General features: G+C 36.8%; 1 protein-coding gene across 1 annotated transcript in view; it reads right to left on the bottom strand.

Annotated features, from left to right (window-relative positions):
* The window catches only part of STK3 (serine/threonine kinase 3), a 283,945-nt gene that overhangs the window by 122,420 nt on the left and 145,548 nt on the right, over positions 1-15,977 (bottom strand). The window lies entirely within an intron of this gene.

Genomic DNA, 15,977 nt, shown 5'->3' with positions numbered 1-15,977 from the left:
CAAAATTACTACTGTGACTTGAAATAATACTAATAGAGCCAAGATTTTTATTTCCTAATCTAAATACATGAGTCAGGATTCCAAATAAAAAGTTTCAAAGGTAATGTAACACTTGCATTTATTACTAATTATTTAAATTAGTAATACTATCTTAGAACTAATTAAATACATTTAGATAGTTCAAAATTCGAAAGTTTTAAAAAGTCTTCCTATCATCCCTGTCCTCCTAGCTATCCAGCCATCCTTTTTCAACCAAGAGAATCAATCCCTAATGTTCTTAGGAAATCACTGTTTGTAATGAATTAACTTCTCTCTTAGGTATCTACAATAGCTCCTGATAAAATACTATTTGTAAAACACCATTTTCTTTGAAAAGATATAAAAAATGAAAACATAATAAAGTTAAAACAAATGTATCAAGCACTACTACTACTACTACTACTACTACTACAATCACAACTGTGACAGTCAAAGAAGTTCAAGGTCATTCAATGAAATACAAATGAGGAAAGACGATTAAGTGGAGAAAATATAGTGTCTTCCACAAGTGGTGCTGAGAAGACTGGATATACACATGGAATAAAAATGAATTTGGGATTCTTATGTTATACCGTATACAAAAAAACTGACTGAAAATGGATCAATGACAGTAACAGTAAGAGCTAAAATTATAAACATACAAGAAAACATAGAGGGAAAGCTTCTAGACAATGGATTTGGCAATAATTTCTTAAATATCACACCCAAAATCCAGGCAACAAAAGAAAAAAATAGATAATTGGACTTCATCAAAATTTAAAACTTGTGCATCAAAGGACACTATCAACAAAGTAAAAAGGCAACCCAAAAATGGGAGAAAATAATTTGCAAATAGTATGTATGATAAAGGTTTAATATTTGGGATATATAAAGAACTCCTACATCTCAACAACAAAATAACCAAAGAACCCAACTTAAAAGATGAGCAAAGAACTCAAAGAGCTATTTCTTCAAAGAACATACAAATGGTCAATAAGTGCATGAAAAGGTACTCAACATCACTGATCATTAGAGAAATGCAAATCAAAACCACAATGAGATACCTCTCACTTCCATTAACATGGCTATTAAAAAAAGAGAGAGAAAATAACAAGTGGTGGTAAGATGTGGAGCAATTGCTGGTGGAGATGGAAAATGGTGCAGTTGCTTGAAAAACAATACGGTGATTCCTTAAAAGTTCAAACATAAAGTTCCACATGTTTCCCTAATTCCACTTCTGAGTATGTACCCCAAAGAAGTAAATGCAGGGAACAGAAGAGATATTTGTATACCCATGTTCACAGCAGCATTATTCACAAGTGGCCAAAAGATGGAAGGAACCCAAGTGTCAATCCACAGATGAATGGATGAACAAAACATCATGTTTACACTGTAAATACACACACAGTGGAATATTATTTAATCCTAAAAGAAAATCTGACACATGCTACAACACCAATAAACCTTGAAAACATTATGCTGAGTCACAAAAGGACAAACATTATATGATTTTTCTTTTTTTTTTCCAATTTATTTATTTTCAGAAAAACAGTATTCATTATTTTTTCACCACACCCAGTGCTCCATGCAAGCTGTGCCCTCTATAATACCCACCACCTGGTACCCCAACCTCCCACCCCCCGCCACTTCAAACCCCTCAGATTGTTTTTCAGAGTCCATAGTCTCTCATGGTTCATCTCCCCTTCCAATTTACCCAAAAGCACATACCCTCCTCAATGTCCATAACCCTACCCTCCTTCTCCCAACCCCCCTCCCCCCAGCAACCCACAGTTTGTTTCGTGAGATTAAGAGTCACTTATGGTTTGTCTCCCTCCCTATCCCATCTTGTTTCATGGATTCTTCTCCTACCCACTTAAGCCCCCATGTTGCATCACCACTTCCTCATATCAGGGAGATCATATGATATTTGTCTTTCTCCGCTTGACTTATTTCGCTAAGCATGATACGCTCTAGTTCCATCCATGTTGTCGCAAATGGCAAGATTTCGTTTCTTTTGATGGCTGCATAGTATTCCATTGTGTATATATACCACATCTTCTTGATCCATTCATCTGTTGATGGACATCTAGGTTCTTTCCATAGTTTGGCTATTGTGGACATTGCTGCTATAAACATTCGGGTGCACGTGCCCCTTTGGATCACTACGTTTGTATCTTTAGGGTAAATACCCAGTAGTGCAATTGCTGGGTCATAGGGCAGTTCTATTTTCAACATTTTGAGGAACCTCCATGCTGTTTTCCAGAGTGGTTGCACCAGCTTGCATTCCCACCAACAGTGTAGGAGGGTTCCCCTTTCTCCGCATCCTCGCCAGCATCTGTCATTTCCTGACTTGTTGATTTTAGCCATTCTGACTGGTGTGAGGTGATATCTCTTTGTGGTTTTGATTTGTATTTCCCTGATGCCGAGTGATATGGAGCACTTTTTCATGTGTCTGTTGGCCATCTGGATGTCTTCTTTGCAGAAACGTCTGTTCATGTCCTCTGCCCATTTCTTGATTGGATTATTTGTTCTTTGGGTGTTGAGTTTGTTAAGTTCTTTATAGATTTTGGACACTAGTCCTTTATCTGATATGTCGTTTGCAAATATCTTCTCCCATTCTGTCAGTTGTCTTTTGGTTTTGTTAACTGTTTCCTTTGCTGTGCAAAAGCTTTTGATTTTGATGAAATCCCAAAAGTTCATTTTTGCCTTTGCTTCCCTTGCCTTTGGCGATGTTCCTAGGAAGATGTTGCTGCGGCTGAGGTCGAAGAGGTTGCTGCCTGTGTTCTCCTTTAAATCCTTTAAGGATTTTGATGGATTCCTTTCTCACATTGAGGTCCTTAATCCATTTTGAATCTATTTTTGTGTGTGGTGTAAGGAAATGGTCCAATTTCATTTTTCTGCACGTGGCTGTCCAATTTTCCCAACACCATTTATTGAAGAGGCTGTCTTTTTTCCATTGGACATTCCATTATATGATTTTTCTAATAGGAGGTTCTTGGAGTAGTCAAATTCAAGGAGACAGAGAGTGACATGGTGGTGGCAAAGACTTTGGGAAAGTGGGAATGAAGAGTTAGTGTTTAGTGGGCAGAGAGTTTGAACTGGGAAAGATGGAAAAATTCTGGAGATGCATAATAGTGATTGCTGTATACCACTGTGAATGTACATGACTTTATAGAACTATATGCATCACATGATTAATTTTATGCTGTATATTTTACTACAGTAAAAAAATACAGATGAAGGAAAAAATAAAGTAATAATCAAGTTCACAAGTACCTGTTAAGTGCCTGCCACACACAAAGCATGGTGTTAAGCATTAAAAGGAGCTCAAAGAAGCAGCAGGAAATACAGCAGGGAAATACTACCCTTAACAAACTTCTAACCTAGCCTGGAAATCAAAGCACAAACAATAAAAGAATTAATAACAGTATGATAATAAGAGAAATGATATAAGGCACATAGAAAAGAGGTCATTCTCCTAATAAATAATAATAGTGTAAGGAAAAGCAAGAGAGTGAACAGGCCATCAGGAGGGGCAGAGAACAACTGACTGCGTCGTAAGGGACTAGGAAATAAGATCAGAAGAGGAATTGAGGACATGAAGTTTGGTCAGCAAGAAAGTACACATCTGGAAAGAAGGGTTTTTTTCTGGTGTGTGTGTGTGTGTGTGTGTGTGTGTGTGTGTGTGTTTGATTGGACTGTTTATGACCCAAGAAATAGATTAAACAAAAACAAAAACCCTGGAGCTGCTCTAAATATGGAACAGAAAAGGCAATTAGGGGCTGGGAAAGATGCCCCAAGATGAGTAATGAAGGGCTCAAACCAGGATGGTTTCTATAGGAATGAAATGGAAGAAATAAGGTAGGAGATACTAAAAAGGAAGAACCAAGAATATATCTTAACACTGATTAGGAGGGGTGGAAAAAAAAAAAAGACAATGAACGATTATTCTAGAATTCAAGAAATAAAAAACCAATACTTTAGTTGCAAGGCATTCAGGTATTCTAACAATTCACCACATCATTCTTTTGAAAAAGCCCTTGCAATATGCAACAATTTGCTAAAATGTGTTATCACTGATTTCTGACTTGGAGGATGATCCAAAGGACATTCATGGACAAACCAGTGAAGATTCAATGTCAGAACCTGTTGCTTCTGGGTAAGAGTTAATCTCTTTATTAATGTATTCATCTTCTTTCAGAAAAGGGAAAAGCCTTTAATAGAAGAGAACATTCTTAAACATCTTTCATTATATTACATGTATTTACATCTAAGATAGTCCTTCAAAAGCAGTGTAGCCAGTTTTATGACACAATAAGCACCTATGAAGTACTCTCTGTGTTCAAAACTATGTTCTTTTTTTTTATATATATTTTATTTATTTATTTGAGAGAGAGACAGGGAGAGAGAGCATGAGTGAGGAGAAGGGCAGAGAGAGAAGCAGACTCCCCGTGGAGCTGGGAGCCCGATGCGGGACTCGATCCCGGGACTCCGAGACCATGACCCGAGCCGAAGGCAGTCGTCCAACCAACTGAGCCACCCAGGCGTCCCTAAAACTATGTTCTAATAAAGAAGCAAACTGATAAGCAATAGGCTAAATAACATCAGGGGACATACTTTGTTCAGGCAATATCAAGTCCACATTTCTACAAGGTAAGAATCTGCTGCAATTAGGCTGACTTTACCCAGGATGTATGTTCTCCTGGGGTCACGGGCCTCATTTAGCCTGGCTCAATTATCTACTTTACCTGATGGCTCCATCAGGTATCTAACTTTGCGAGCCCTGCTATCACCGATTTTAAAATAAGACAAAGATCTCAAAGCCATGGAGCCCAGAGTTAACTTGTGGGGTAGAAAACTAACACCTAAAACAAACAGCAAAGAGTGAAGTGCTAGAAAATAAAGTTCTGTAAACAACCTAATTAATCTCAGCTCCATAGTTGAAACAGAACCTAATCTGGCTTTGATGGGCAAAATGGGGTTAATATCAGCTGCTGGAAAAGGCATCCAGGAGCACCTGCTGCTTCAAATCAAAGAATTGAAAAATATATTTGAACCTCATCTCCGCAAAATCAGTTCAAAGCACCACATAAGCCCCTATACAGGCTGACCTCAAACTATAGGTAAATGATACAAGATTGTCTAGATAAACGTTGTTCATCTGCACTTGTTACAAATTGATGGATAACAACTTAGTGATTTATGTTCTTGTAGCTAATGCTCTCCTTTGAACCTTGAGCCAATGAGTTGCAGTCTTATCTTCAGATAATCTTAACATATAAGGCTCACCTCGGCAGTAGCTATTAGAAACTCAAGGATAAAAAACTTAACTCTAACTCTTATTTACCCAGGACTATCATAAAGCGATCCTAAAATGTTCACATTCTATTCTCAAACAAGCAATTAACTGCGTACAGTTCAAACAAGTAAGTCTTATTACATGATCTACCAAGTGTAGACACTCTAAAAGTCTCCAGGAAAACCACTATACCTTTTATTTCCATCTTCATTTCTTTAGGTTAGATAATCAATAACAAATGGGAGGACTTTCTCATAAACTTAACTTTGTTCAACTAATTTAACCTAATCACGAATCATAAAAGATCCTCTTAAGAATTTCCAGGTTTTGTATGAGCTAATTAGGTAATATGCCCCTGCTGTAGAAAGTTTTGGCAATCAGTGGCTAGCCTTAGACTAACAATTCACTCCCTTCCTTGCCACCAACCAAATTGCATGGACACACATTACAGCCATATAATTTATCTTATCTCTAACACCATTTTGATTGAAGAATGTCAGTACAATAAATGATATGATTATCCTTGTGTTTGTTTCTATACAATGTGTTGCTTAACTACATATTGAACCTCTGATTAAGTTTTAAAAAGAACTTCCCTGATCACAAGTAGTCTAAAGAAGCCAAGAAATGCAAGTGCCTCAAAACAACTAATTGCCTCCAAGTCTGGAATTTCACGCCCTCGGAATCCAGGAGCACCCAGATGTGGAAAGAGCTGGAGCTGAGAAACTACATTCCCTGCACTTTATAATCCCCGTGGAGTGAGTCAACACAGATGCCTTAAGTGAAGGTAGCTAAGTTTGTGAATATACAGAAGCAACGGACATGCCGGAATAACAAAGAGATCTCGGCCACTCTTCAAGAACCTCAGGTATAGGAACAAAAGGTTATCTTCCTAACAAATAAATGAGATAAAGAATGAGAAAGCACTTTATAAAACTTCAAAGAACTAAACAAACATAGCTGTTTTCTGATAGCAAACATAATACACAGGCAACAACCTACTAAATCAAATGAAAATAGACAGTTTCTGAAATGGATATGTAACAAAAGTAATTTTTAAAAGACTACACAAATAAGAGGGCAAACAGTACAATGGAATGAAGCCAATGCTGGACCTAAATCAGAAAAACAGCCTTGAGCTCTCAATTGTCCTCTGACTGGTTGTGTAGCTTTACGTTCTTCATGTAAGTGAGGACACTGGACTGGATATTTTTCAGGTTCCTTTTGGGGTCTGAAAGACTCTGGCACTCTACCTGCCTAGCACTCGAGGAGTTCAATCCTCACTAGACAAATACTGTTGGGAAAGCAGACAGAAGTGGGGAACAAGAGGGAAGGATAACAAAAGACCTATGAGATGTTAATACAAAAATACGAATCTACATCTTTATTAATTACCACTCCCTCAAATGCAACTTGGAAATAGAGAATACTAAAACCCACAGTGAACCTTGCTCTTAGGGTGCAGCTTCTACAGTAAGTACAGGGTTAAAGTACTGCAAGCATGACCTCACAATTCACTCCAACTCCAGTGGCAGGAACTTTGATAATTATTAATCTGCCCAATAAAGGGCAATTTGCCTGCCTAGGAAGCAAATTAAGGGCAGGGATGAGGCTGGTGTCCCCAGAACCAAGTGAGTAAGAGAACCAGCTCCAGAGGTCTGACGCAGCTCTAGATAGCACTGGGGACAATAACGCTACCATTTTAAGTAGCTATCTGACCTGTTTTACTATTCTATGCCTATTTTCACATATTAAAAATAAAGTTTAAATGGGCTAATATATGCACAACAGCCTCTACCACATTATAAGTGCACAATGATGCTAGTTATTTTATTAAGCCCAATTTACCACTGAGACCCAGACCCACAAGGGTAAACTAGCTTCTCTAGGTCACACAGCTAGTAACCAGCTATCAAAACTGAAACTCAGATCTACCCGGCCCCTTAGCTACTTCACACTACCTCTATATTTCTATTAAATTTCTGCCATAGATAACCCAATTTAAGATAAAGCCTCTATAATATGCATATTCAGTCTCCAGAAAAAGAAAATGGAAAGCTATTTGTATAAAAACGGTTCTAGTTCACTTTCTTAACAGTGGAACACTGCAAACAAAAAATATATACAATTAAGAAATGGTTAAACTACTACATATCAATAAAATGGAGTGATGTATTGCCATAAAAATGACAAGTGTGTGAATTACGAAATGTTTTTTGTAATGAAATGTCTTATTTTTTAAAAAAGTGAAAAATGAGAAAATCAATGGTACTGTGTGATCACCTTCACATAAAAATGACATGTACCAATAAAGACTAAAAGATGGTACAGAATCTCAAAAATTCAAAATACCAATTCATAACAGCAACTGTCTACAAGACTGCATAAGATTCTTTTTACATTTTTTTATTACAAAGGCCACTATATATTCAAATTCTAAAAACTGTACTTGCTTTTAGAACCACTGCTGAAGTTACAGCCTCCCTCAGTTGGCCTCCACAACCACCTCACACAAGTATAATTTAAACTCCAACACCCGCCATGGCTTCCATTTTTCAAGGCTGAAATATCATGTCCCTTTAATACAATGCTGAAATATTCATAAAACATGGCTACAGAAGAAATCAGAAGCGAACAAGAGTTAGACTTAAGGAATGTTATAGCCCTACTGTCTCCCCATCTCCCAAATTAGAATTCCTGTATGTTACCAGTTCAACCTTGGAGCATATAAAATGTATCCACACCTGCCTTATAAGAATTTCTTTAAAAGAAATTTCCTCAAGAAGCTTAGAATCTAATGGGATAAAAAAAAAAAAATGCACTCCAGGGATGCCTGGGTGGCTCAGTGGTTAAGCAGCTGCCTTCAGTTCAGGTCATGATCCCAGTGTCCTGGGATTGAGTCCCACATCGGGCTCCTAGCTTGGCAGGAAGCCTGCTTCTCCCTCTGCCTCTGCCTGCCGCTCTGTCTGCCTGTGCTCGCTCGCGTGGTCTCTCTCTCTCTCTCTCTCTCTCTCTCTCTGAAAAGTAAATAAATAAAGTCTTTTTAAAAAAAAAGAAAAGAAAAATACACTCCAGATCATTTCAATAAAATAGTGTGAGTCCTAAAATAGATGTGAATACTGGGCATTATAAGATGACTTTAGCCCAAACTGATGTTTTAAAAAAAAAAAAAAAATGAGACTGAACCTGAGTCTTAGAGAATGAGTGAGTTAATGAGTCATAGAAAAGAGAACAGCATGATCAAGATGTGAGGTCTGAAACACCAGGGGGATCTATGAGGGCAAGTGACTGGTTTTAGGCATAGGGCAGGGAAATTATAAGGTGAGCCTGAAGCATCTTATTGGCCCTTAAAGAAAGGAACCAAAGACCAATCAAGTTATGTCAAAAGAAGCTCAGAACATAGAGAACTTAGATCTACCCATAAAAGATTCTGATTTACTTAGTCTGAAGTAAGGACCAGCCACAGTATTTTTTGTCTCCCAAGTAAATCTAATGTTCTAGAAAATAAAATATAAGGCAAGTATTATCACTCCACATACCTTAATTTCAGTACACTCACTCATTATACACTCATTCTAAATCCCCTGGATAATATGGAAACTACTTAAAAGCAAAGGCACAGTGCCTCAACTTAAAACCTAAATTTATAGTGAAAAGTGCTGATATAAAGACTACCAGTAAAATATGGTTATTTGAACATACTGATTTACCTCAACTTCATTCCAAAAATCCTACCGAAGGACAGTAAGAATTTAAAAAAAAAAAGGGGGGGGCTTAAAAAAGGACATTATCAGCTCTACCCCTAATGTCTATGTGGCTTAGACTCAAGTCTTAAGTCTTCATCACAAAATAGGGATTATAGCAGTATCGTTTTATTTTTTAAAGCCATCCAACTTAACTCACTAGTTCTTATGTAACAGCTTAACTGAGCCATAATTCATGTATAACAGAAAATACAGACTATATCCAGAATCTAACCACTTTCCAACACTGCTACCTTTACCTCCCTGGTCCAAGCTAGCATCATCTCTGAGCTGCACTACAAAACAAGGAACGTCGCTGTTCACCTTGCTTCCACCCTTGCCCTGCTACAATCCCAACCCAAAAAGAAGAGTAAGTCTTTAAAATCATGTCAGACCGCATCAGTCCTCTACCCAAAACCCTCCAACGGCTTCCTGCCTCACTCAGAGTAAAAGCTGAAGAGCTCCCCATGGCTTACAAAGACTATAAATGATTGCTCCTCTGCTCTCTCTGACCCCATTGCCGGCTTCTCTCCCCATCCTGGCCAGCTCCAGCCACAGAAACCACTACCTTGCTCCATAAACGCCAAACATACTACCACACCAATTTCCTCTGACTAGAACACTCTTTCACCAGAAATCTCTGTGTCCCATTTACTAACTGCCTTTGAACCTCTACTACAAGTCACCTTATTAGACAGGCCTTTCTTGACCTTCTCGTTTGTAGCATCACAGCCACCCCGTCATTCTGTATCCCTCTTCTCTTGCTGTTTTTTCCTTGTACAGTGGCACTTGATATATTACTGTTTTTGAGTATAATCTATTGTCTTCATCCACTGCAATATAAACACCTAAAAGGCTGGAACTTTGTTTCATTCACTGCTGTATTCCAATGCCAAAAATGTAAGATGAATTAACAATATATAACAAACTCAGTCTCTCTCAGCTTCACTGAGATTTCTGATTTCCAAAAAGTGGGACTGAGGTGTAATGACCCCTAAGGCACCTGTACAGCTTTAAAAAAATCTACAAATCTAGTGAAGAGATGGAACTAGAGAGCTAATGGTAATGTATAAAAATGTAAGCTGGCCTTCTAAGAAAAGAAGGAAGATTAAGCAGAGGGGGGATAGCTCAGGGGTAGAGCATTTGACTGCAGAAAAGAAGGAAGATTTGACAGTAAATGATTAACTACCAAAAGAGTAACGTATATATGAGAGGTACCTCCAAATAAACATGTGAAAGACTTTATAATAAAACTATATAATTAAGCACAGAGAACAAGACTATCTTGCCAAGATTTGCTATCATTGGCAAAAATCCATATTAAACTCAGCTTCCCCAATTCCAGATACAAATGGAATTGTGAATTTGGCAAGTCACTGGAGAGAAAGACTGAAGTACAATCTGGGTTCACATTAAAGTTACCTCATTCTTCTCAACTTAGATCTGACCCAGAGGAAAATTTTTAACAGATTGTGTTGGACTAGTGCCACACTATACTCGGTAAAGTTCAAAATTAGCATTTTAGATACTAACCTAAAGGATTTATATTTTGTTTCCCAAAAACTAAAGTGGGTTAAAAATAAAATATTATGAATTATGAATATAAAATGGATTATTTAAAGAAACATTTTGTCAAAGAAAAAGCAAATTATAACACCAGTCCTCCCCTCTTTAGATTTCATTCATGCAGTGTCTCACCCAGGTCTGAACACCTGGTAGCACTCAAGCTGATGAGATAATTCCCTTCTTTCCTCTCAAAGTTTATTCAGATTTAGGGATATACAATATATACATGTCCACCTCAAACTGCCTATTATCAAAAAATGCAAATAAAAATTATGTGCTTCAACTAAATACACACACACACATACACACACACACACATATATACAATATGTGTGTATATCTTATTTTATAATGGAATATCTTATTTTATACCTATGTCACAAAGCATTGTATTCTAGGTAGACACTAAAGTCCCAAGATAAAAGCTACCCATGCTGCTCTCAATAATTTATAGCCAAACAAAGTACAACAGAGTCTGATAAATTCTATGATCTTGGGGTAGACAGGGTGCTAAGGAAGCCCAGAAGAAAGGTTTCCAGGTTGGACTATAGAAGAGAGATGGGAGAAAATGCACATATAGATAAGTAACAATGAGTGGAAAGCAGCAGTAAGAATCTAAAGTATCTGCAAGTAATAGTATGGCTAAAGGAAAGTGGATATCACATAAATAAAGAGGTAGGCAGAGCCCCAAGGCTTTGTATAACACCCTAAGACTTTGGCTCTTAACCTAGAGACAAATGAAAGAAATTGCTTTTTAATGGGAGGATTTTAAGTGAGGGAGTAACATGATCGGTGTTTCATTTTGGAATGATCAATCTAGCAGTATCATGAAGAACACTTTGGAAAGGGGGGTGAAACCAAACACTAGGAGACTATTGTAGAAATCCAGAAGAAAAATTATGAGGTCTGAAATAAAAAAATAAAGATGTAGATGGAAAGAAGGAGATATATTCAAGAAATATTAAGGAAGCAACACTGGTGGAAATTGGTGAATAATGAGAATCTGAATTAGCTTAGTGCCAAGGAATAAATAGTAACGCAAGGAACTGCAAGAAATTTAGGAGGCAGGGTGCCTGGGTGGCTCAGTGGGTTAAGCCGCTGCCTTCGGCTCAGGTCATGATCTCAGGGGCCTGGGATCGAGTTCCGCATCGGGCTCTCTGCTCAGCAGGGAGCCTGCTTCCTCCTCTCTCTCTCTCTGCCTCTCTGCCTACTTGTGATCTCCCTCTGTCAAATAAATAAAATCTTTAAAAAAAAAAAAAAAAGAAATTTAGGAGGCAGCGTCAATAGGCCTTGGTGATTGATTAACGGTAAAAGACTAGAGAGATGAAGTACGTACATTCTTCAGATTTTCAACATGGCAACTGGTTAGATGGTAGTGCCATTAGCCAAGATAGAAAACACAAAGGTAAAACCAGGATAATGAGAAAACAGTGAAGAGAGATTTGGAGCTACTGAAATTTCTTATGACCGTATAGAAAAAAATTACCTAAGTAGGTAATCAGAAATGAGTCTAGGGCTCAAGACAGATAAAAGGAAAGCCGAGAAAGAGATATCCCAGAAGTCAGATAGAGATTTAAGGAGAAGAAAATGACTACCAATGACAAACAGAAGTAAAAGTTTGTGGAAAATTTTAGTGGAGAAGAAAATGACTACCAATGACAAACAGAAGTAAAAGTTTGTGGAAAATTTTAGTAAAGTGGTGGGGAAAAAACAGCCCAAATCTGTTTAGAAGTAAATGGGAAGGAAGTGAGGAAACTGAGGCAGCACATCTTTTCACACATGGCTCTGAAAGGAAGGTGTGAGACAGAGCAGCAAGTCGAGAACAGTATGTGCCCAAAAGAAGTTTGTTTCTTTCCTAAAATGAGAAGAACCAGAGAGGAGTTCTGTAAAGTTCCATAACAGAGAAGAGACAAGTGATGGGTAGAAGATGGAAGCCAAAAATGGAAGGAGCATGCCCTTCTACTTAAACCAGAAAAGAAAAAAATAAGCCCTTAAAGTTCAGGCACTTAAATAGCCATTTAAGCCAAAAAAAATTTTAAATGATAAATATCCTGCATGCTGAGGCTATCTTGGCACAGTTTCAAATAAAAATTTGTTAGGTAAATTTTGATATGTTTAGAGATTATACATCATAATGATCACTGCTGTTAGTATTCTATTTACTTTATACAGACAATGTGTATGGCAATGTACTGAGTAGTTTTAACAAAAATTACTTCTCTCAGTCCTCACCAAAACCCGATGAAAGAACTATAACTCCATCTTACATATCAAAAAAATTAAGGCACAGGGAGGTTAAATAACTTGCCCTCAAAAACTCAGCAATAAAGGACAGGGTTGGAAAATGAACTCAGATACTATAGCTTCAAAGCTCAAGTTCTGAACCAATAAGCTATCCTGCCTCTACAAATAAAGAATACTTCTGGTTCACTAAATGAGCCTAAAGACAATATATTTTCTCTCAGGAGAGACTTCTGATTTTAGAAGAAAACTGGAGTTCACTGATCAAAAACCTACTAAACTACACTTACTATACTAAAGTCTAAAAATCTAGAGAAATTACAGTATATTTTTGAAAACATCTCGCCCCTTACTTAACATCACTGAACCCAGTCTTCTCATCTGTATAAATATATGCATAGAGCAATGTTCTTAAATTTCACCATGCACCAGAATTCCTTGAAGGCTTGTTAAAATGCAGATTGCTGAAACCTACCCGGAGAGTTCCAGATTCAGTAAGCCTGATATGGGGGCCCAAGAATTTGCATTTCTAACAAGTGCTCAGAAGACATTAATGCTATTGGTCTGAGACCACACTTTGAGAACTACTACCTCATTATAGTAGCTCTATATAATAGGTAAGTGACATGAATATAAAAACAGCTGGTAGGGGTGCCTGGGTGGCTCAGTGGGTTAAGCCTCTGCCTTCGGCTCAGGTCATGTTCTCAGGGTCCTGGGATTGAACACTGCATCAGGATCTCAGCTCAGTGGGGAGCTTCCCCCCTCTCTCTGCCTGCCTCTCTTGGCTTACTCGTGATCTCTCTCTCTCTCTCTCTCTGTCAGATAAATAAAGAAAATCTTAAAAAAAAAAAAAAAACCTGGTAGATGGTAGACAATAAGTGGTATTTGCAATTATTATTAATAATAGCAAATATGATTACTATTATCTGCATAATTAACTTAGGTTTTTTAAATTACTTCAATTTTTGTATCAATTTTTATTCAAGGACGATACAAAATTGACATATCATTTTAAGACTACAATATTCTGACTGCGAGCTCCATGTACCTCTGGTGTCTTTCCTGTATATGTTTGCAAAACAGCCTTTCTAAAACGTAAATCTGCGTATCAACGCTTACTGCAAACCAATCTTCCCCATTACTCGCAAAATAAGGTACAATCTTTTTGGCATGGCACATAGATAGATCTCTTTGCCCGTGAGCTATTGTGTAATTACTCATTGCGCAATATGATTTTGGAACATTACCTATTCTTTGAAGGTTTCCCTAATACAAATCTCTCAATAAAGCCATACATTCCTTCCATGATTCCAAAGTACCTCAAAAATAATAAGAGAACAACAATAATATTATCAATCAACATTTATGGGACATCTCACAAGGGTTTTACATGAATCATTTCACTTAATCTTCATAACAACTCAGGATAATGACTGTAACTATTCTCAAGTTTATATATGGAAAAAAATGAGATATGGAGGTAACAAATTTGCCCTAGGTGATAAAACCAGCAAGGAGAAAAGCCAGGATTCTACCATTGCAATTAAACTATACTAACAATTGCTAGATTGTATAGTACTTGAGTATCATTTAGATAATAGATCTTTTGTAAATATTAATATCAATAATTTCCTTATTTATTTTCATACTACTTACCTAGTATTTACTGCCTATTACACACCAGGCATTGTATTATACAACAAGGAGTATCAATCAGATTTATTTAAAAAAAAAAAAAAAAAAGGAAAACCCAGTGTCTGCTCCTCTGAGACATGCAGAACTATGGGGAAGACAAGAACTAAACCAAAAATCACATAAATATTTCCATAAACAAACATTAAAGACAAAAAGTACAAGGTTCTCAGATCTAACCTATCTAAAGCTATTATTCTTTACCTTCAGTGTCCTACTACAAGGGTATAAATCATGCAGAATATAACTTCCAGAATTTGAGTGACATTTTTAAGTGACACTTTAAAACTACATTTTAAGTGACTTAATTGTAAGATCAAAGTCACAAGGTTTGTTCCTCTGTCAAATGTATCTATTGCCTCACTGAAACAGAGTGTAATAAATATAAAAAACTAATAAAATGACATCTGAAGGGGTCTTGCAAATATTAGTCATGATAAAGGTAAAAATAACATGCCAAGTTCTTGACAATCCTAGTTTTGTGGAAAAGAACTTCTATTTTGGACTATGCTAAATGCTAACTTTCTTAAGATTAAAGATGAATTAGATCCATGACTTAATATACTTCATTTGTAAGATTAAAAAAAACAAAAATCAAAAAAAATTTCCTTCATAGTAAATTTCAAAGGGAAAATCAATATTCTTTTATAGGGGAAAAATGCCTGAAAGTCCAAATACTGATCTTACAAAAAGACATGAAAGGTAAAATCAAGTATGAACCAGGTCTGGATCCCCATATCTTCAGTTTCTATTTATCAAACAGAAAAATCTTTCCAACTTTCTCCTTTCCTGTATAAGACCAAAACTATGCGATATTCTGTTTGTATTACAATTATACTAATTCAATGCAGGTCACTTGCTTTTTACTGAGTCCAGATGACATTCAGTAAACTAAACATGGGCCAATTAGTTTTAAAAAAGAGGAAAAAAGAAAAGAAAGAAAGAAAGAGAGAGAGAAAAGAAAAGAAAAGAGAGAGAATGAGAGAGAAAAAGAAAGAGCATTCTGATTGCCTTTGGGTAGGTCATACAGTGGCTACAGAGTATCATGGCCTGAACTTCATTTCGGTTAACACCAACCATACGCTAACTAAGGACTAGCAGGGCTAGCATTTTTCATTTCTTTCAGATTTCTCACATTTGGAAATTCTAATTTAAATACATACTCTGGTGAAAGTGAGGACAGGACTGCTGCACAATATTGGTTTTCCCTTCCTTAAACTCAAATGTCTTATTTTGGAGCTATAGAGAGGGACTCTGCATATTGCCTAAAAATGTCTGATTCTTTTGAAATCAATTCGTTTTTTTAAATTTATCACAGTTATGAATGAGCTGCATATTACCTAAAAATGTCTGATTCTTTTAAAATCAATTTTCTTTCTACTTATCACAGTTATAAATGAATAAGTAACACTGCTGAG

This window comes from Neovison vison, chromosome 4, assembly GCF_020171115.1.
Source record: "Neovison vison isolate M4711 chromosome 4, ASM_NN_V1, whole genome shotgun sequence".
Classification (NCBI taxonomy): Eukaryota; Metazoa; Chordata; class Mammalia; order Carnivora; family Mustelidae; genus Neogale; species Neogale vison.
This window is presented reverse-complemented; position numbering and strand designations above follow the sequence as displayed.